The sequence below is a fragment of the Sciurus carolinensis genome, chromosome 11 (assembly GCF_902686445.1).
Source record: "Sciurus carolinensis chromosome 11, mSciCar1.2, whole genome shotgun sequence".
Taxonomy (NCBI): Eukaryota; Metazoa; Chordata; class Mammalia; order Rodentia; family Sciuridae; genus Sciurus; species Sciurus carolinensis.
Genome location: NC_062223.1, coordinates 99,991,910 through 100,013,215, shown reverse-complemented (window position 1 = coordinate 100,013,215; position 21,306 = coordinate 99,991,910). Strand labels below are relative to the sequence as shown.

General features: G+C 32.6%; 1 protein-coding gene across 1 annotated transcript in view; it reads right to left on the bottom strand.

The window, feature by feature from the left end:
• Window positions 1-21,306, bottom strand: part of Cntn5 (contactin 5) — a 1,239,665-nt gene that overhangs the window by 1,063,419 nt on the left and 154,940 nt on the right. The gene's annotated exons all lie outside the window — the stretch shown is intronic.

The following is a 21,306-nucleotide window of genomic DNA, read 5'->3' as shown; positions in this document are numbered from 1 at the left end:
AAAATGATATATGAATAGCTCTTAAAAGAAAATAAGACACCAATATTTAAAACAAATTATATATGTGGCATGTAAAATTATTAGAAAATCTTTAACTTTAAAGAAATACAAATGACTTTAAAAAGATATTTAAACTGGGGCATGGTGGCATGTATCAATAGTTCCAGCTAAGTTACCCCCTTCAAAACAAATTAACAAAATAAAGACACCAAAATATTTAAAATGTAAAAGAGACTATATTCCAATGAAGGGCATTTAAATAAACACTTTTAGGAATTAAATAGGTAAAATCTATCTACAACTATATTAAAAGTTCGGTCATTCATACAAGTCAATCCATTTCTTAGGATTCAGGAAAATAGGCAAGTGTCAAATTGTTTATGACTGAAAAATAGGAAGATATCAATAGTTGGATAATAGATCAATTAATTATATAGTATGTGGTAGACTGTTACATGATAATGAATTCTAAATTATCAAAATGTTTAATGATGCGTAAAAATACACACGTTTTATATTAAGATAAATGTTGAATAGTACATATAAATATAGGGATTCAATCACATATATTTAAGTGTAACTGTGTAATAAATATATAAATTAAATCAGAAAAACAAAAGTATTGACATTATATATCCATGAATGGAAAAATCACATATTATTTCTTCTTCTGTACACTGTTCTTTATCTTACAAGTATTTCACAGTTTTGAAATTTAAAAATTAATTTGTATTCCAGTGATTCATTTTTCTCAAGGCCCTCTTATTCACTACTAATAATTTACTAAATCTTAGGGACTAAATAACGCTCCTGCTGTGAAAGAATTTTCAAAAGAAACAATATATGAATTATTTTAAAGTAGTTTTGTTTTCCTTTACCAGCATGTTGAAAAGAGGACGTGACCCAGATATGAATGGGTTTCTATTACTATAAGTAATTCTTTAGAATCTGTTTTTAGCTTCATTCCTAAAATTAAAACATAATAACCTGTAGACAATTAATAAAATGATGCTGTATAAATACAAATAATACTATAAGCACATATAGGCATATCATAACTTCTAAGCGCTCTTTTGAATTAAGGGGACTAACGTTTCTTGAATAAATCTTTGCTACTATATGTAAAGTACAAGGTTTTCTTTAAATTTATCATAGTGAGGAATCACTGTTGCCTTTATAAAAAGACATTATTAACTTTATCAGATAGATGGGGACATTAATGTTCAGAAAGGCAACTAATTCACATAATGTCACACTGTTTTACACCAATTTAATTGAATACAGCAAAAATCTATTAAACATCTTTAAAATACATAAAATAATATGCAAATCAGAAAGTGCATAGATTAGAATACACCTTCTATGGGTGATCTCTGCCTAGAAAGGAAAAAAAAAATCATTCCTACTCATGGCTAGGCATATTTTCTATAACAAATTATTGCACGAATTCTAAGAAAACTTAGAAATGTCTTATTTTTATTTCATAAGAAGATGAAAGAGATTTTTTTTTCAGCCAGGAACAGTTGGCAGAGAGACTTTCTATGGAGACATGTAAGAAGTCAGGAGCCAGTGGGGTCTTCGACAGGGCTGCCACTGGCGGTGCATGGTAACTGCAGAATTGTTTGGGGAGAAAGTACACGTGGTCAAATATACTTCAAAACATCTCTTTGTGAATAAAAGTAGATTTGACCTGTACATTTCTAAACTTTGTTGAATTAAGATATACTACAACATCCACAAGGGCATGCATGCACATACAGACACACACACAAACACACACACACACACACACACACACACACGACAGATAGATAGATATAGATATACCCAAAGAATATAAAAAGGGAATCTTAATCTATTATTACTTTTCTTTTAGTTTGGTAACATGCTTTGAAATTTTACATTTAGGACTGAAAATCTTTCATATATTGGCTAGAATTCATTTCTAATTATTTGTTAAGAGCCAAGAGTCTTTTTAATAGATCTGGCAATAGTTTAAAACCATTTAAGAAATTGTATCCGAGATTTTTCAAACCCAATATCATTATCTCTTAAATTTTCTGTTTGTAAGACATTCTAAATATAATTATTCCCAAAATGACTTCAAATAATTTTATGTAATTTAGTAAAATGATTATTAACTCCAGAACTCAGTGGCTTTACTGGTATTTCTTCATTTATTTTATGATTCATGCTTGATATTTTAAATATGACTGAAATAAAATGATTTTTATTAAAACCATATACCAAAATTTCTACATCAGTGGTATTCTTTTTATCAACATACTCTACTACATATAAAAACAGGGAATTCACTAAATAAGTTGAATTTAAAAGGCATTGATTTATGACAAATCATTGATAACTTCATCAGAACTCCACATTGGCCCTACATGATTGTTACTATGCAGATTTGATACTGAGAAATTAAGGTGTGCCCCCAAAATTTTAAATCCTGCTCAGTGAAAAGAAGAGTCAGTGGGAATGTTGGGACCTGTCCAATAAAGTAGGGGTTCTGAATGAGAGAAGGGAATGATTTTTAAACAGAGCCTACCTCCTAAAACAGAAGATGATGGGTTCTGCTGCATGGAAAATGATAGTGTAAAATATAAAAAACAATGCAAAGGGTGTGAGCCTCCTCCATTTCTTTTCCAGCAGCAATAGTGCTTTCTATTTTCTTGAGGTTTTAGTGTCCTGTTGCTGTAGCTTCCACATTGTCCCATGGAGGGCCATCCCTTGCTCCTATGGTCCCTATTTTTATTACCTATTTTGTCATCTTGGCACATAACTGCTGAACCATATCTTTCATTTTGTTTTTGCTCACTTTCTTTGAAGTTTCATTCTTTCCCTCTTCTTCCAATGATACAGTTTTGAAAACTAAAAACTATATTCTAGAAGACCCTTTCCCTTCATTTCAAACTTACTTCCTTTTGACTGCTAGATGTTTCTACTTGGATGTCCAAGATGTATCTCAAGCGTAAAAACCTTATTATTGTGTGGATATGGAATGCCCCACAAAGTTTCATTTGTTGAAGGCTTGGACCCCATCTGGTTGTGTTATTGGGAGGTTGTGGAAACTGTAGGATATAGCCTAGTTGGAGAAATTAGGTCCCTGGGAGCATGTACTTGGGTATATCTTAACTCTAGTCTCTTGATCTCCCTCTCTCTCTCTTTCTGCTTCCCAACTAGCATGAGGTGAGAAGCTCTTCTCTATCATACCTGTCTTAATGTTCTGCCCCACCACAAACCCATAGAAATGGGGCCAAAGGCCCATTAATCGAAACCTTTAAAACCATGAGCTAAAATGAATAGTTCCTCCTCCCTTTTGTTTTTCCGGGCATTTTGTCACAGTAATGGAAAATTGACTAACACAATGCTCTCATATGAAATCTCAAGACTCCTCCAAAAATGATTCTTCAAAATGTCAACCTAGATTCTTCAAATATAATTCTTATTTCTGAAAGTTGTGATTCCATTTTACAAGTTTTCTCAATGCATATGTGGAAGTCATCCTTGCCTCAAGGACTGAGCTTTATGCTTCTGCATTGATGAGTCATTAGAGATAGTTTGCCCTGAAAAAGGACGTCACCCTAGGTGATGTGACTTTCCTCTCTGGAAGGCAAACAGCTGCAATTTGTTCTCACCAGTTGACCCAGTGAGTGATTCCATTTCAAAGAGATGGAGTCTGTGCTATACATCACTACATCCACTACAGATACCATCTTAGAGCAATTGAAAATTCTGTGTAAAGTGTCATACTGTTAATTTTATGATTACATCATATTTGGAGAGGAATTGTTAGAGTTCTGTCCTTATATTTTAATTCATATGTAAGTACTTTGAAGTTTACCTGTGCTGTCAATTAATAAACACAAGGTGCATGCAGTACTGTTTCAAATGATTTCTTACATTGTATACATTTAGAATTTTCATAATTTTTAGGTCTGCTTAAAATTTTGCATAATTTTTGCAAATAATGAAATATAGGAGTTTTAAGAAAGAAAGAAACACTTTTGTTTATTAACATTTTCAGACATTCTCTCAGCTAAGTTGTGGCATGAAAAGTAAAATGTTTAACATTTTTTTCTCCTTGTCTTGAGTCCTCTTACTGAGGCTTCATTGACTTTTTTTTAAAACAATACCCCTGATATGATGTAAATAAGAGAACAGTGAAAATAAAATGTGAAGTATATAATGTTTGGGAGTATAGATAGAATGAGGGCTTGTATTATTTTTCATATGGTAAATTGGTTTTATTTACATTTCTCAGTTCAAAATTATTCCCTAATTAAATTAATATAAAATGGCACACATATTTGGATACCATTCTGGATATTTATGGTTCATTTTTAAATTTATAAATTGTGCTCCTGGGACACAGAATAAGAAGCTGTGACTATTAATAAAAAGAAAGGAAAGCATTACCATTAATAGTTTACACTAGGGAGGATAAAATGAAAAGATATGTTTTGGATGAATGCATTTGACACTTATGTCACCCTTAAGACACAAAATAAAAATCGGGAAACTATAATATTATGCAAAAACCTATTTTACCTTTCCACTTTTTTAAACAGGAGACAAGCGATGATCAGAAGCATTCTTTAGTAGGCTAAGGAGTAGAATTTTAGAAAGAAATTAACAGTTCTAGGTGTGGTTTGCCTCTGAGAAGGCATAAGAAAATTCAATCATTTCCTTAATTTTCCATCATTAATTAAAGAAATCAAAATATAGCATTTTAAAGCTGGCTTAAAATTATTTGAAAAATATGAAATGATCTATGCATGAGCAAAAATCACCATAAAATCCTATTTGAATGTTTGTTTGAACTCCCAAATTATATTGACATGGACTTAAGTAATGGATACCACCTAATAGTTCATTTGTTTCTTTCCCTTTTACCTCTCTGGCTTTTATTTACCTCCATTTCAATTTAAGTGGATCATTTTTGTGCTTTCTGAAACTTCTAAATTTCCCGTGATTTATATAAATATAATCCCAAAGTGTTATCTCTCCTGCTACTGCACTGGATTACCTACTTGACTGACTAGAAATTGATACTTATAGAAAATCATTGTATCCAGTAGGTGGAAAAATAATTATTAGAATTCCATATATTTACTTATGCAAAATTTTGGATAGTCTCAATATTAATTCTTATGAGATTAAGGAAACAGATCATAATGCTTTCTGTGCATCATATCTATAGATATTAATGTGGTCATCTTGGTCAGAACTTTTTGATTGATGACTGTCCCCAAACAAAAGTTTTATGCATGTCTTTTGGCATTAGCTGGGGAAAGATAAATGATATTCTTTACCATATAACTTTCATAATGATATTCATCTATTCCACAGAAAAGTCATGGTTTTTTAACTTGTAACCATGTAATTGATTGTTCATTTATGTAGTATATTTTAGATGATGAGTATATTGCAGTTAAGAGATAGAAACAATTCATAATACAAAATTGTACTCATATTCCTCACTTATTTGTTGAAATAATATTTTTGTAATAAAATCATCAAAATTACTGAGGTAAATTTTACTTTCTTTTAAAGAGACAAAAGACAACCCAGTGCTCTTGTATTTAAGGTCTGAATTACAGTAGGTGCTACATATGACCAATTAATAGAAACTATATTTTATTTCAAGTTTACAAGCTTTAGTAACCTGTAATTAAACAAGATGTTAAATTCATTTGGTAACAAAACACATTTTAGTGATAGAAACTCAGTGTGAACTAGATCCAATATGTGGATAATTTTCTGGGAGAATATTGCATTATCATGCAAAGTTGTTTAAATGGCTGAACAAACAAAACTGAAATGCGCAGGAATACAACTGGGACCCAGGAACAAGGTGCTGGAAAAGTGATATCTTGACAAGATCTCTGAGTTCTCATCCCTATATGATTACAGAAGAACATGAAGTTTTGACTAACTTCCTAAGACCAAAATTACTATTTACTGAGATACAGAAGCTTGCAGAAAGAAGTATGGGGGTGGGCATGGTTGTTGCTGCCTGCAGCAACGATCCCGCGGAAATTAATCAGAGGTGGATTGGGAATGAACTACTTGTATTTCTGAGCTGCTTCCTTGCTTACTTGCTTGTTCCCTAGTTTATAGAGGAAGAGAGGCTTTGTTTAGAGGAAGAGAGGCTTTGCTTAGAGGAAGAGAGACTTTGCTTAGAGGAAGAGAGACTTTACTTAGAGGAAGAGAGGCTTTGCTTAATTTTAGAGGTGCTACGCTTTCAGAGAGGCTACTATTATCAGAGTGGCTATTTCTTAGAGGTCTGCTGCTTCTTCTTAGAGGTGAGTTGCTTCTTGGAGGTGCAGGGTGCAGCATGCGGTGTGCGGCATGCAACCTGCAGCCTGCGTTCTGCAATCTATGACCTAGAGGTGTGGCTTTAGTCCTCCTTCTTGTGATCTAGAGGTGTGTGCTTAGTTCTGCGTTCTGCCATCTCCTCCCAGGCGAAGAGAATGTCTTATATACCCTAAGGCAGCCAATCAGCTTAGGATTAAGTAGCACGGTTGGAGCATGTGCCACGGTACCAATTAAGAAAGAATGAGGAACATCTGTTGACCACTAGCGCAGAGGAGACATTAACTAATCAGGCAAAAGGTAGATCCCGCCATGTTAACACTAATTATGCGCCACATGGTGGCAGAGAAATCATTTTATTTAGGATGTGTTAATATTACAATCATTATCCTCATTCTGATTTCTGTAGTAAACAACAAACTGGTCTTGTTTCTACACTTGACCCACCCTCCCTACCCCTACAACATATTCTCACAATACAGATAGTGAGATTCTTTCAAAATTCAGGACACATGTAGTTTTCTACTCTAAATCCTTCAAGAGAGCCTTTCTTAACTGAGGCAGAAATCACATGTCCTTAGCCAGGTCTGCACACACTGTATGATCTGGATTTCTATGCCCTTTCAGACCTCATCCCTGAGAGTTAGACCTGAACACTTGACTCAAGTTGTACTGGCTTAGGTTCACAAGACAGACAGACTCCTAACCTTGTGTCTTTATGATCATCCTTTCAGCTTGGCAGGAGCTTCCTCCAGATACATTAATTGGCAAACTGCTCAAAGGCTTTACTTCTATCTCAATGTTACCTGCCTAAAAAGGTCCATCATATTTAAGACCTTACCTCACTTAGACAATAAAACTTCCCCCTCGAATTCAGACACTCCCTAAAATTTTTAAAGTCCTTCAACATTGTCTAATTATTCCCTTTAGATTTTAGCATTGTAATATATCATCCAATTTTTTTATTTATTATGTTAATTTTTTATTAGGAGATATTTGTGAGACTATATTTGCTAACATAGAAACTCTGGAAAGGTCCTTTTTCTGTTCATTGTTGTATCCCAAACCCTTAAAACAGTAATATTTACATAAAAATATTTGTTGAGTAGATAAGTAAATACTACAGATATCTATTAGTGAGAATTAGGTTCAATTGTAATCAGTAGTAAAATAACAATGGTTATAATGACATGTTTATCTTTCATCTAAACAGCAGAATAAGGGGCTTACGTGGTGACACATTAATTATCAATTTTGGTTCTGCCTTGTTCAGTATATGGCTGCTAATTAAGAGGCCCTACTTGAGTCCTTCATTCATAATGTAAGCAGAAAACTAAGGAAAAATCAAATGCAGGCATATTCCCTATACTTAAATCTCATTCTGGAAGTTGCACATACCAATTCTTTTTACATTCATTTTCCAGAATTAGTCAACTTGCCACATAAGACTCCAAGTAAGTTGGGAATTTGTTCCTATTCTCTAAAATCTGTGAGGTGAAAATCCAAGGTTGTATCATCAGAGAAGGAAGCAAAATGTGATTTTGGTGAATAACTAACCATTCTTGTCACAAAATCCAAATTAGAGATGTTGACTAAGTAATATAGATGTGATAATATAAAACCGTCTAGGCCAGTGCCAGTCCTAATTTAAAAGTTTTCCAGAATAATTAATAGTTCATCTTTCATATTTAAACATGTACTAATTCTGGCAATAAAGCACACAAATTAAATTGAGAACTATAGATCAAGGCAAAATTTAGGCTAAAGTTATATTTTGGGAACCCTGGAGTACATAGTGCATTTATTTGTTTCTGTTTTTATGTTTTTTTAAATTTTTTATTTATTGTAAACAAATGGGATACATCTTGTTTCTCTGTTTGTACATGAAGTAGAGGCATGTAAGTAACTAAGCTTATGAATGGGCTTGGAGACATGGTAAATGGATGTAAAAGAGAGAAGTTCCTAGGACTTGGTTCTCAAGTACTCTAAAATTAAGATGTCAAAGAGAATGAGAAGTTAGCCAAATGTCAGAAAAGGAACACCAGCAAAATAAGAGGAAAATTAAAGGAAAGCTGGTGTTTCAGAGTCTAAAGAAGATAGAATTTCAAAGAGAAACATGTCAATGATCTTGGTAAATGAGGTCAAATGAAAACTGAGAATTTATTAGATCTGGCAATATAAGAATCATTATTAATCTTAAAAGTAGTTATTAGTCCAATAACCAAAACAAAATGCAAGGAAAGCAATCAGAGAAAAGAAATACTTGGTGTTTTGAAAAGTTTTGCTTTATAAGGAAGCAAGGAAGTGGGGTGTTAAAGGGGTAATCATTTTTTTTTCTTTTGCTTAACACATATCTCAGCAAGTAAATATGCTAAAAAGAGTGATTCAGTAAAAAGTGAAAATATATGATATCTAGAAAGGAGGCAGCAATTATAGCCTTGACAAAGTGAGAGGGATAAAATCTACTAAATACAAACAGGGATTGTAGAGCTCTTTGTAATTTTGTTGTTCTTGTTGTTCTAATTTGTTATACATGACAGTAGTATGCATTTTGACACATCATACATAAATGAAGTATAATTTTTCATTCTTCTTGTTGTACATGGTGTAGAGTTATACCAGTCATGTAATCATTTATGCACATAAGGTAATAATGTCTGATTCATTCTCCTATCCTTCCTACCCGTATACCCACTCCCTTCCTTTCATTCCTCTCTGTTTAATCCAAAGTACCTATATTTTCCCTAGCCATCCCCTAATTTATTGTGAATTAGCATCCACATATAAGAGAAAACATTTGGCCTTTGGTTCTTTGGGATTGGCTTATTTCGCTTAGAGCGATATTCTCCAGTTCCATCCATTTACCAGAAAATTATGTAATTTCATTCTCTTAAAGATGGAGCAACATTCCTTTGTGTATATATAGCACATTTTCTTTATCCATTCATCTATTGAAAGACACCTAGGTTGGTTCCATAGTTTAGCTATTGTGAATTGGGCTGCTATAAACATTGATATGGTTGCATCACTGTAATATGCAGATTTTTAGTCCTTTGGTTATAAACTGAGAAGTGGGATAGCTGAGTCAGTGGTTTCATTCCAAGTTTTCTGAGGAATCTCCATACTGCTTTCCACAGTGGTTGCACCAATCTGCATTCCCACCAGCTACATATGAGTGTACCTTTTTCCCCAAATCCTGGCCAACATTTATTGTTGCTTGTATTCTTGAAAATTGCCATTCTGACTGGAGTGAGATGAAACTTTGAGTAGTTTTGATTTGCATTTCTTTCATTGCTAGAGGTGATGAGATTTTTTTATATGTTTGTTGACTGATTGAATTTCTTCTTCTGTGAAGTGTCTATTCTGTTCCTTAGACCATGTATTGGTTGGGTTATTTGGGGGAGGGTGTGTATTCTTTGAGTTTTTTATATATTCTGGAAATTATTGCTCTATCTGAGGTGCAGGTGGTAAAGATTTCCTCTCATTCTGTAGTCTCTCTCTGTTCACATTCTTTGTTTCCTTTGCTGAGAAGAAGCTTTTTAGTTTGAGTCCATCCTACTTATTGATTCTTGATTTTACTTTTTGCGCTTTAGGAATCTTGTTAAGAAAGTTAGTTCCTACGCTGACATGGTGGATATCTGAACCTACTTTATCTTCTATTATGCACAAGTTCTCTGTTCTAGTGCCTGTCTTTGATCCACTTTGAGTTGAGTTTCATGCAGGGTAAGAGATAGCGATTTAATCTCATTATGCTGCATATAGATTTCCAGTTTTCCTAACACAGTTGTTGAAGAGGCTATCTTTTCTCCAATGGTTTATGGTGCCTTTGTCTAGTATGAGATAACAGCATTTATGTGGGTTTTTCTCTGTGTTTTCTATTCTGCATCATTTGTCTATGTATCTGTTTGGGTGTTAATACCACACTATTTTTGTTACTATGGCTCTTTAGCATTGTTTAACTCTGTTATTATGATGCCTCCTACTTCACTTTTTTGCTAAGGATTGCATGGCTATTCGGGGTCTTTTATTTTTACAAATGAATTTTATGATTGCTTTTTAAATTCTATGTATGAAGAATTGCACTGGAATTTTAATAGGAATTGCATTAAATCTGTATAACAATTTTGGTAGTATGGCCATTTTGATGATGTTAATTCTGCCTGTTCAAGAACATGGAATGTCTTTCCATCTTCTGGGATCTTTTTTAACTTCTTTTTTCAGTGTTCTGTAGTTTTCATTGTAGTCATCTTTCATCTCTTTTGTTAGATTGATTCTCAAGAACTATTTTTTTTGAGGTGATTGTGAATTGGATTGTTTTCGTAATTTCCCTTTTATTGGATTCATTACTGATGCATAGGAATGTGTTTGATTTATGGGTGTTGATTTTATATCCTGCTACTTTGCTGAATTCATTTATTAGTTATAGAAGTTTTCTGGTGGAATATTTTGGACCTTCTAAATATAGAATCAGAATGAATCAATCACCATTACCCTATGTAAATGTATGATTACACAAATGGTATGCCTCTACTTCATGTACAGAGAAACAAGATATATTCCATTTGTTTTCAATAAAAATATTTTTTTAAAAAAGAAGAGATACAATTGATCAACAAACATGAAAAATGTTCATCATCTCTAACAATTAGAGAAATGCAAATCAAAACTACTCTAGGATATCATCTCACTTCAATCAGAATAGCAATTATCAAGAATACAAGCAACAATAGATGTTGGCAAAGATGTTGGGGAAAAGGTACACTCATACATTGCTAGTGGGACTGCAAAGTGGTGCAACCACTCTGGAAAGCAGTATGGAGATTCCTCAGAAAACTTGAAATGGAACTACCATTTGACCCAGCTATCCCACTCCTTAGTTTATACACAAATGAATTAAAATCAGCATACTACAGTGATACAGCCACATACATGTTTATAGCCACTCAATTCACAATAGCTAAACTATGGAACCAATCTAGATGCCCTTCAACAAATGAATGGATAAAGAAAATGTAGTATATATATACACAATGCAGTATTACTCAACCTTAAAGAAGAATGAAACTATGGCATTTGCAGGTAAATGGATGGAGTTAGAGAATATCATGCTAAGTGAAATAAGTCAAACACCCAAAACCAACAGCCAAATGTTTTCTCTGATAAATCTAATTCATAATAGGGAGTGAGGGGAAGGATGAAGGATTTATGCAGAGGGGAGTGACTGGAGGGGAGGGGATGTGGGGATGGGAAGGACTGTGGAGTGAGACAGACATTATTACCCTATATACATGTATGATTATACTACCGTTGTGACTCTGCACCATGTTCGGCAAGAGGAAGGAGAATTTGTGCTCCATTTGTGTACAATGTGTCAAAATGCATTCTACTGTCATGTATAACTAATTAGAACAAATTTAAATAAGTAAATAAATGAAAATAAATGTAAAAAAATAAATATGGAATCATGTCATCATCAAATAGTGATAGTTTGGATTCTTCTTTTCCTATTCGTATCCCTTTATTTTTTTTCCCCTCAGTCTAATTGCTCTGGCTGGAGTTTTAAGAATGAATGATATTGAATAAAAGTGGTGAAAGAGGGCATCCTTGTCTTGTTCCAGTTCTTAGAGCAAATGCTTTCAATTTTTCTCCATTTAGAATGATGTTGGCCTTGGGTTTAGCATATATAACTTTTACAATGTTAAGATATTTTCTGCTATCCCTAGTTTTTCTTGTGTTTTAAAAATGAAGGGGTGCTATATTTTGTCAATTATTTTCTCTGCATCTATTGAGATGACCTATGGTTCTTGTCTTTAAGTCTATTGATATGATGAATTATGTTTATTGATTTCCATATGTTGAATCAACCTTGCATTCCTGGGATAAACCCCACCTGATCATGGTGTACTATGTTTTTAGTATGTTTTTGTATGTAATTTTCCAGAATTGTATTAAAATTCTTGCATCTATGTTCATCAGGGATACTATATGACCAGGACTACAAATTATATCTCAATAATAACCTTGAATATGGCCTAAACTCATCAATCAAAAGACACAGACTAGCATATTGATTAAAAAACAAGACCCCAAAATATTCTGTCTCAAAGAGACTTACTTCATAGGCAAAGACATACACAGACTGAAGGTGAAAGGATGGAAAAAACTTACATGGATCATGTAAACAAGCAGGGGTTTCTGTCCTCATATCAGATAAAGTAGACTTCAAACTGTAATTAATCAGAAGGGTCCAAGAAGGACATTTCATACTGCTTAAGGGAATTATACATTAATAGGACATAACAATTATATTATTTTAAAAATTAAACTTAGCTTAACATGATACACAAAATAGTGTATGCATTAATGGATTACTATGTGAAGTTTTGATTCATTCACACATTGTGCAATGTTTAAATTGGAGCAAACAATATTCTCTTATTTATTATTTCTTTTTGGCAAAAACATTGACTCCTTCCTCATCAAGCTTTTTGAAGTACTCAGCACATTCTCATGACCCACAAGTCACTCTACCATGTACATCAGAACTTTTTAATCTTAATTGTAACTTAGTTCCCATAGATCAACCATCACCCATTCCTCCCTCATCCCTGATCCCCAACCTCTAGTAATCACCAGTCTATTCTCAACTTCTACAAGATCAATTATTTAGGTTCCATATATTATTTAGGTTCCATATATTAATTTGGCAGTAGTATCTTTGTGCCTGGCATACTTCACTTAACAGAATGCTCTCCAATTCCCTGTCTGTTATTGTTAATGATAGGATTTCATTCTCATTATGTGTGAATAGCATTGCATTTGTCTGTCCATACTACATTTTCTTTATCCATTCATCACATGATGGGTATTTTGTTTCCATTTATGGACTATTGTGAATAATGTGGCAATAGCATGGAAGTGCAGCTGTCTCTTAGAGAAGACTATTTTCAAAAGCAGGAAGAGATAATAGATCAATAGATTGGTAGATTTAATGGTGAAAGCATGTGCAAATTCTCTTCTGCTCTTCTATTTTTTCATGAAATAAACCATAGGATCATTAGCTGGGAGTAAGAAAGGTGCGTCAGTGGGTGGAAGCGTAAGTAGAAAGGGAAAGAATTGTGAGGATAAGGACTAACTTGCATGGTGTCCTCTTAGAGTTCATTAAAGTGTCAATTATCAAGTATATCACCAGATTTTTATAACTCACATTTCAACAACATTTCCAATGGATTTGTGTGAGTATCACCTCTGAGGAGCTCAAGTCTAATCGAGTGGATTAGCTTGTGATAAGAGAAATGTGGTAGGGTTTTTCAAGTGACAAGTTGCTTCCTTGAGGTAGTTGTCATAATTTTCATACGAAGTAAGTTTGCTATTTATTATCCTTCATTGAACATCCTAATTAGTATCTGCTCTTGAATACCTTTTAGACACATCAACTTAACAAATCTCAAACAAAATCGCCTCTATTCTCCCCATCTCAATAAATGGCCTCATAATCTCCTCTGCTACTCAAGTCTCATATCATGGAGTCACTCTTGATTCCTTTTAGCTTCTCCCAACTCTATTCCAACCCATTAATAAGTTCTAGAGATTTCGTCACCAAAATTTTACCACCAAAATTTATTTATTATTTTCTCAGCTCTTACATTAAACAAGCATCCATCATCTCTTCCTCTGTGATTTCAACAGCCTCCTTATTGTCTTTTTTTCCACTCTTAAAACATTAAGATGACATTCTTTATATTCTAAGAATGATGATGGAACTAACTGGAGCAACTTAAAATTTTAGTGGACTTAAAAACATTCAGATGAGGCATAATTACAGGAATTTAGGATGTTTCACTTGTGAGTAAGTGTGGAATTTGTAAGGATAGTTTGATTTCTACCTTCAAATAATCAAAGAGAAAGTAATCACTAAGATTTTCTCAGTTTCAAAAAGTCAATCACTGGGCTAGGCACTTGAAATAGAATATTACCATTTTTTAAAAATATTACTTAATGCCTGGGTATGGTGGTGCACACCCAGCGGCTGAAATAGGACTACTGCAAGTGCAAGGCCAGATAGCAAGACTATTAGCAATTCAGCAAGACCCTTTCTCAAACTAAAAATAAATAAATAAATAAATAAATAATTACTGGAGATGTAGTTCAGTCATAAAGAATCTCTAGGTTCAATCCCCTACACCTAAATAAACAAAACTTCATGATAGTTTTCATTTCATCAAACTCCAAAGCCATGAAAATTGAAACTATGACTGAAAGAGCGATAAATAATTTTTAGTACAAAGCATGGAATTATTTGAGTATGTCCTTGAATACCAATTGAAATACTGAAGTATAGTAGAGATGGCTACAGTCAGAGATGATGTGACAGGATTCAAGCTTCAAGGGGTAAGTGGACTAGATTATGCCTACAGTTTATAGCATCACAAGAATTCCACACTTTGGTCAATTATTGGAATCTAAAATTCTTTGGCAGGTTGGAAATTGAGGGAGTCTACATTTTAAGTAATGGGTATATCATCCCACAGAGTAGTATGTTAGTCAGCACCGTATCATATAACAAATACCTATAATCGTCAATTTATAAAGAGAAAAAGTTTATTTTGGCTTATAATTTTAGTGGTTTCAGTCTAGGATTGGTTGCCCAAACCCCTGCTTTTGGACCTGCGGGAGTCAGCACATCATGTTAGGGATCATGAGATGGGCAAAGCTGCTTACCTCCTTGCCCAGAGTGAAACAGAGAAAAAGAAAGTGGCCAGGTTCCCACTAACCCCTTCAAGGACACACTGCTAGTGATCAGTAAACCTACCACTAAGCCCCACTTCTTAGTTTCCACAAATTCTGATAGCACCACTCCAGGAAACAAGCCTTTAAGGCAAGGGTCGTTGGGGGGCACTGAAGAGTTAAAATATAGCATGTGGTAGGAAGATAGAATTTCTATCAGATTGATTAGGGATCATCAAATTACTAGGGAGATGTGGAATGTCTGAAATTTCAAGATCTGCCAACCAGGCCTTGAACTTGTATTTAACAACTAAGAAATGAAATGGGAGCTAATAAGAAAATAAAAGAGGTCCCACCCAATAAAGTCATGGCACATATTAAGGCATTTGTCAAAATTTATATAGTCAGTAGAAGCTGCATTTTCTCATAACTAATCTATGTAATAATTTCATTATATCATAGTGCTGTGCACTGGAATATTTTAGTATATGCACATATTATTTTTTTTCTTGGATAATTTGACTTGCTAAAAGATAAAAGGTAAAGACTACCCTTTTTTATCCCCGACTTCCAGATTCTAGCTTAAATACTTTGTTTCTGAAATGTGCTTCCTTAAGATTCTAATGTTTTAAATATGTTCTTTCCTTTGTTCAGACTGTTTTCCCCTTCTCCATTTGACTCCCCCTTAACATTTATAGTTCAGGCGAGTCTCCAAGTCTGCTAGGAAGCCTTTCTTCCATTGCTACTTTGAGATGGGTTCCTTTCTTTTTGGGCAGGGGTGTTATGGTTTGAATGTGAGGCGTCCCCCAAAAACTCATGTATGAGACAATGTAAGAAGATTCAGAGGAAAAATGATTGGGTTTTGAGAGTCTTAACCTAATCAGTGAATTAATCCCTGCTGAGATTAACTGAATGGTAACTGGAGGAAAGTAGGGTGTGTCTGGAGGAGGTGGGGATTGGGGCAGGACTTTGGGGTATATATATATTTGTATCTGGTGAGTGGAGTCTGTCTCTACTTCCTGATCACCTTGATGTAAGCTGCTTTCCTCCACCACCCTCTTCCACCAGAATGTTCAGCCTCACCTCTAGCCCTGAGGAATGGAGCTAGCCTTCTATGGACTAAGACCTCTGAAATCATGAGCCCTCAAATGAACCTTTCCTCTTTTATAATTGTGCTGGTCAGATCAGTTAGTCTCAGCAGTGAAAAAGCTGACTAAAGCAGGGGGTACTGGGGATTGAACTCAGGGGCACTGAGCCATATCTCCAGCAAGATGGGCTACTTTTTATTGTAGTAAACTAGAGTAAATAAATATAATCTGTTTAATTGTCAGTTACTCTGCTCATTGATGGTTAAGAACTCTGATTTATTCTCATAACTGCTAAATATCAAGTAGAGAAATTGATCCAAAGTAGAATTCAAAAATGTGTATTGAATAAATTATCAAATGTTAAATCTATCTTTGTTTCAAATTGAATTCCAAAATTTGTTTACAAAAAAAAAAAAAATCCCAGAATTTACTGATTCACAGCATGAAAGGAATATTCAAAGGAATGTTTGGGATTATGTGTAATAGAAATTGGTACAATTCACTGCCTCCTATTTTAGACAATAATATTTAATTAAACAAAGTCAGCTATTAGAAAAGCAATAGGAAAATCCAAAGGATATCTCAGAAATGCTTAATAAACCACATATAAATATCTTCAAGAATATACAGTGACCATCTGAGGGATTGTGAAATACATTAATTTTGCTCTTTCCTGAACCCCTATGTCTCTATTGATTAAATCATGCTACTTAGCATGTAATGTCACTGTTTTTTATCTGTAATTGCTTCATGACTATAATTCTTTCCTCATCAAAAATGAAATTTTTATAGATAAAAAGTTCATGATTCAGGAAAGATAATTTGATGTAGCCTCTAATTAATGATCAATAGATTAATACTTAAGATTTCATTTATAACCTTTTTGAATACTGTATTTAATATTGAATATCTTTAATTATCTAATCAGATTTCCAGAATGAACTTTGCACGAATTAATCAGGAGATGCTATGACAAAATAAGAGAAACTATTTCAGAAATAAAGTGAGAGGAAGAAGTCATTCAAAAAGTAAAAATGTTAAATTTCACCGTTTTGTAAAATAGAGTTTTCAAATAACTAGGTCTCCAGATCAGAAGGTTATATTACATATATCACAATGGCATTAGACTTTTCAAAACACATTACTGGAAACAAGAAGAGTAAAAAAAAAAAAAAAAAAAAAAAAAAAAAAAAAAAAAAAAAAAAAAAAAAAAAAAAAAAAAAAACTTAATAAAATAGCTTCCAACATAGAATTTAACATCAACCTATTCTACCTGTAATTGGTTTTAAACCTACAGTATGGGGGGATGGGCAAGGTGGTATTCCATCTATATACCCTTTTATAGAAAGGGATGGCAAAAGAATGTGTTTTACCAAAACAAATGTGTACACAAAGAAAGAGAATGTCATGGAATTGGGAAAACAAGTTATACGGGAAAAAAGAAATTCCAGGATGATAACAAAAGGGAAACACTAGGATCATAGATTTGCAGCAGAGGAAGAGAAGACTTGTTTAGAAGAGAGCAAGAATATAGAGGACTTTCAGTTTTCTGTCTCTAATAATTAAAATTGAACTAAGGAATTAGATGTTGTGTCTAATTATATGTAGAGGGATTTCATAATTCTATGACAGTTCAGAAGAAAGTATTTAATTTAACAAATGTATCTACTTTAACAAATATCAATTGAGCTTTTAATAGCAGGTGATATTTTGCTAGATATTTTAGGGCACAGAAGTGAACAAATTAGACTATCTGTCTTAGTAGAGCTTGTGATAAAAAGTGTTAGGCAATTATTAAATTTAGAAAATGAAATAAAAAGTTGTACAAATATAAGATGTCATTACACTAATTACATGGAACAACTAAGAATAATTTTTACCTCGCCATAATGATATAAGCTTAATTTGATTTAAACCAAAATTATGCAAATTTTTAATTTTTTTGACAATGATACAGGGACTTAGAAATGGAAAAAATTAATAAATATAGAAAATGAAAAAAGAATGAAAGTAACCTAATATGAATACGACTCCCAATCCCTGATATAGTTAATCAATCACATCAGTGAAGTTATCATATGAAGAAATATGAATTTGCTTTTCCATGACTGAATTATTTCTAAAATCGGGCTTCAGATCAAATAGTATAGGAACATATTAAATATTAGGTCATGATGTACTATTAGAGAAAATGTTGCAAAAATTAATGAGAAAAGGGGTTATACAAATGAAAATAATGGAAGAGACATAAGGATAGGAATTCACATGTCTTAAAATTTGGTATGAAGATTTTTAAAGAAAAAATATTTCAAGAATATTAAATTGTTTACAACATTTAAAATAATTGTATATTTCCATCACAATAATCCAAAGGGTTTCAAACAGCAAATATAAAATATTTTGAATGACATTATTTTTTCATACCTTATAGAGGTGCCCAGTCAGCTTTAGAACTCAGATTGTAGAGCTATATCCTTATAGACATATTACAGACACATTACAGATCTGTAATAGGTTTTTATTGTTACTAGAGCATTTGTTTTCTTTGTTTTCATATAATTGTTCTATGATTAAAATGTTTTAATTCTATGCCTTAGTAATATGCTATTATAGCAAAGATACACTCTTTGGGGTCAAATCTACAAGTTTGGGCCTGCCCTAGTATGTACTATCTATTCATCAACAGTGTTTTTGATTCCAGAAAAAGGGTTAATATCAAGATAAACGCTTGTCCATTTCTTCAAACCTTCTCAATCAGCATAATTTCTTCCAGAAACCTTTTCTCTCTTATTTTTTGCAAAATGGAAAGTTCTGAAATTATGATGCTGTAATATTGATATGTAACAAAACAAGATCAAATGACTTTAAAAAATTTTTGTACTTCAGATATTATAAAATCATTGACCTCTATTCTATACTGTGACTAGCACCAGTAGATACATATAAAAAATGCTAACTAGTCATCATTTGATTTATACAATATAAGCATAGTTGGTTCTTTTAATTCAAGATTAATTAAATATTTCATTCCAAACTTTTTTCAAGTAACTTCATTAATTAAAACAATTACATTTTCTAAAAAAATTTAAAATTGGCATTTCAAAAAAATTCAATACTTCAACAGATTTGTTTTTGATTGAAATGATTATATGTCTGCATGTTTAAATTTTGGTTCCCTCATCATCTTCTCACTGAAAATTTGGAACTGGAGGTTTCCTAGATTAAACAAAATAATACTGACAGTCCCTGCTCTCCATTAAGAAATGATACATTTATGATTATGTATGTTTTTATAATCAGTGTAATAAAACAGCTTACTTTTTGTGTTCTAAGAAGTCAATATTAATCGAAATGTGTATAAATCTATTGTAGGTTTGTTAAAGTAAGTGTGTATTACTATAATGAATTAGTAACAATTATGACTCTCAGCAGAGGATATATCCTTAGGGTATTAAATTAACTCCTCTATAAGCAGGAACAAAGTCCGAATTCATCTCAGGACACTTCATATTGCTAAAGATTATGGTCTATCTAGGCAAACTTGTATTTCAAATAACCATAGTAAAGATACAGTACATATACTTTCTGCCTTCATTGAAAAGCTTCAGTATATAATGCACATACCATTAAACTCGTTTGGTGTTGCTCCCTTCAAATACAGAAAATAAATCATTTGAATTGTATGTAGTAACCTCAGAAGTTATAAAGTCTGTTCCTCAATGCTATGATTTTGATGCATTTCACTTTACACTCCCAATGATCATTTGGGGATCAAATCTGGCAGCTAACAATTTGCCATTAAACATTCTGTCAATAGATTGTTCTTTTTATAGCCTGTTAAATTTCAAACAGTGATTGAGCTAATTAAACACAACTGTGAAACTAAGCGGTGATTTAATTAACATTCTTACATGGCTTTGGGAAGGACATTATTATTAAAAAAAATTGATTTGAAATAACCCAAACCAGAACTAAATTCATTAACCCAGGCCCTTAGCATTACTTATTGAAAGACACCTTTTATTTATACATATATTCTATTTATGCTTCCCACAAAATGTTTAGATTTGCACAACCATATGGTAGACCTCTTGAAATGTAGACTCTGTTATGAAGTTATGAGTGTAAATTTGATGAGTAAATCTTTTTCTTGAAATGTTTAGTGTTTTACAAGTAAAATTCTGTTCTGTTTTTACTTCTTTAATTGCTTAAATGTTTGTTATCAGAGCAAATACAATTGTATTATTTTCAAATTCAACTACTATAAAAGAGATACAGCTAAATCAAAAATAAAAAAAGAAAACCTTATAGTAATGTTACCTATACATTTGGATCTCTTGAATTTCCACTGATCAAGGGTCTGAATTTCTGCTGCAACTTTACGAATTTCACTTGTAGTCAATTCAACACTTCAAGAAAACTCTACCTCCTGGAGTGTGCTTCAGCAATATGATACAATTATCACTGATTACTTGAGATTGTGGTACATGAGATCTCTGAGGATTAATTTACCTGATTTCAGATTGGTGCAGTAGTTTCTACTGCTTTACTCCTTTGAGAACTGGTACTATAATTATCATATAAGGTACATGAGGTAGATCCTCCTTAGACCCTATTGACAACAGTTTTATTTGTGTCAAAAATTTTAAATTCATATCAACTTTATTAATCAAAATGTCATCATGTATCCTTATTTCAAATTTCAATGAGTCATTATATTTCAACATCATTTATAAATTTTCAGAGCAAATAAAAAGAATTAGTATATGGCTAGAGCTGATATGATACTTATTGTGAACTAAACTAGTACACATAAAAATAATTTATCCATAAAGAAATGATAAATATTTGAGGAGATAGAATGGTTTACCATGATCTGAACATTATACAATATACATATGCATCAAAATATCAAATAATATGCCATAACAGTGTATAATTTTTACTTATCAGTTAAAAATTTTTAAAATCGTCCATTTTTATAATGCATTTAAATGCTGATGATTATAATTAATTTTTTCATGTTTTATTATAATTTGACATCATCTATAAAATGTCTAGAATAGTAAATTTTCTTTTTCTTTTTCTGATTCTTCATATAGGGAAGTAAATTTTGACAAAGAAAAGATATTGAATGAAATTATGCCATTTGCTAAAATAGAAAATT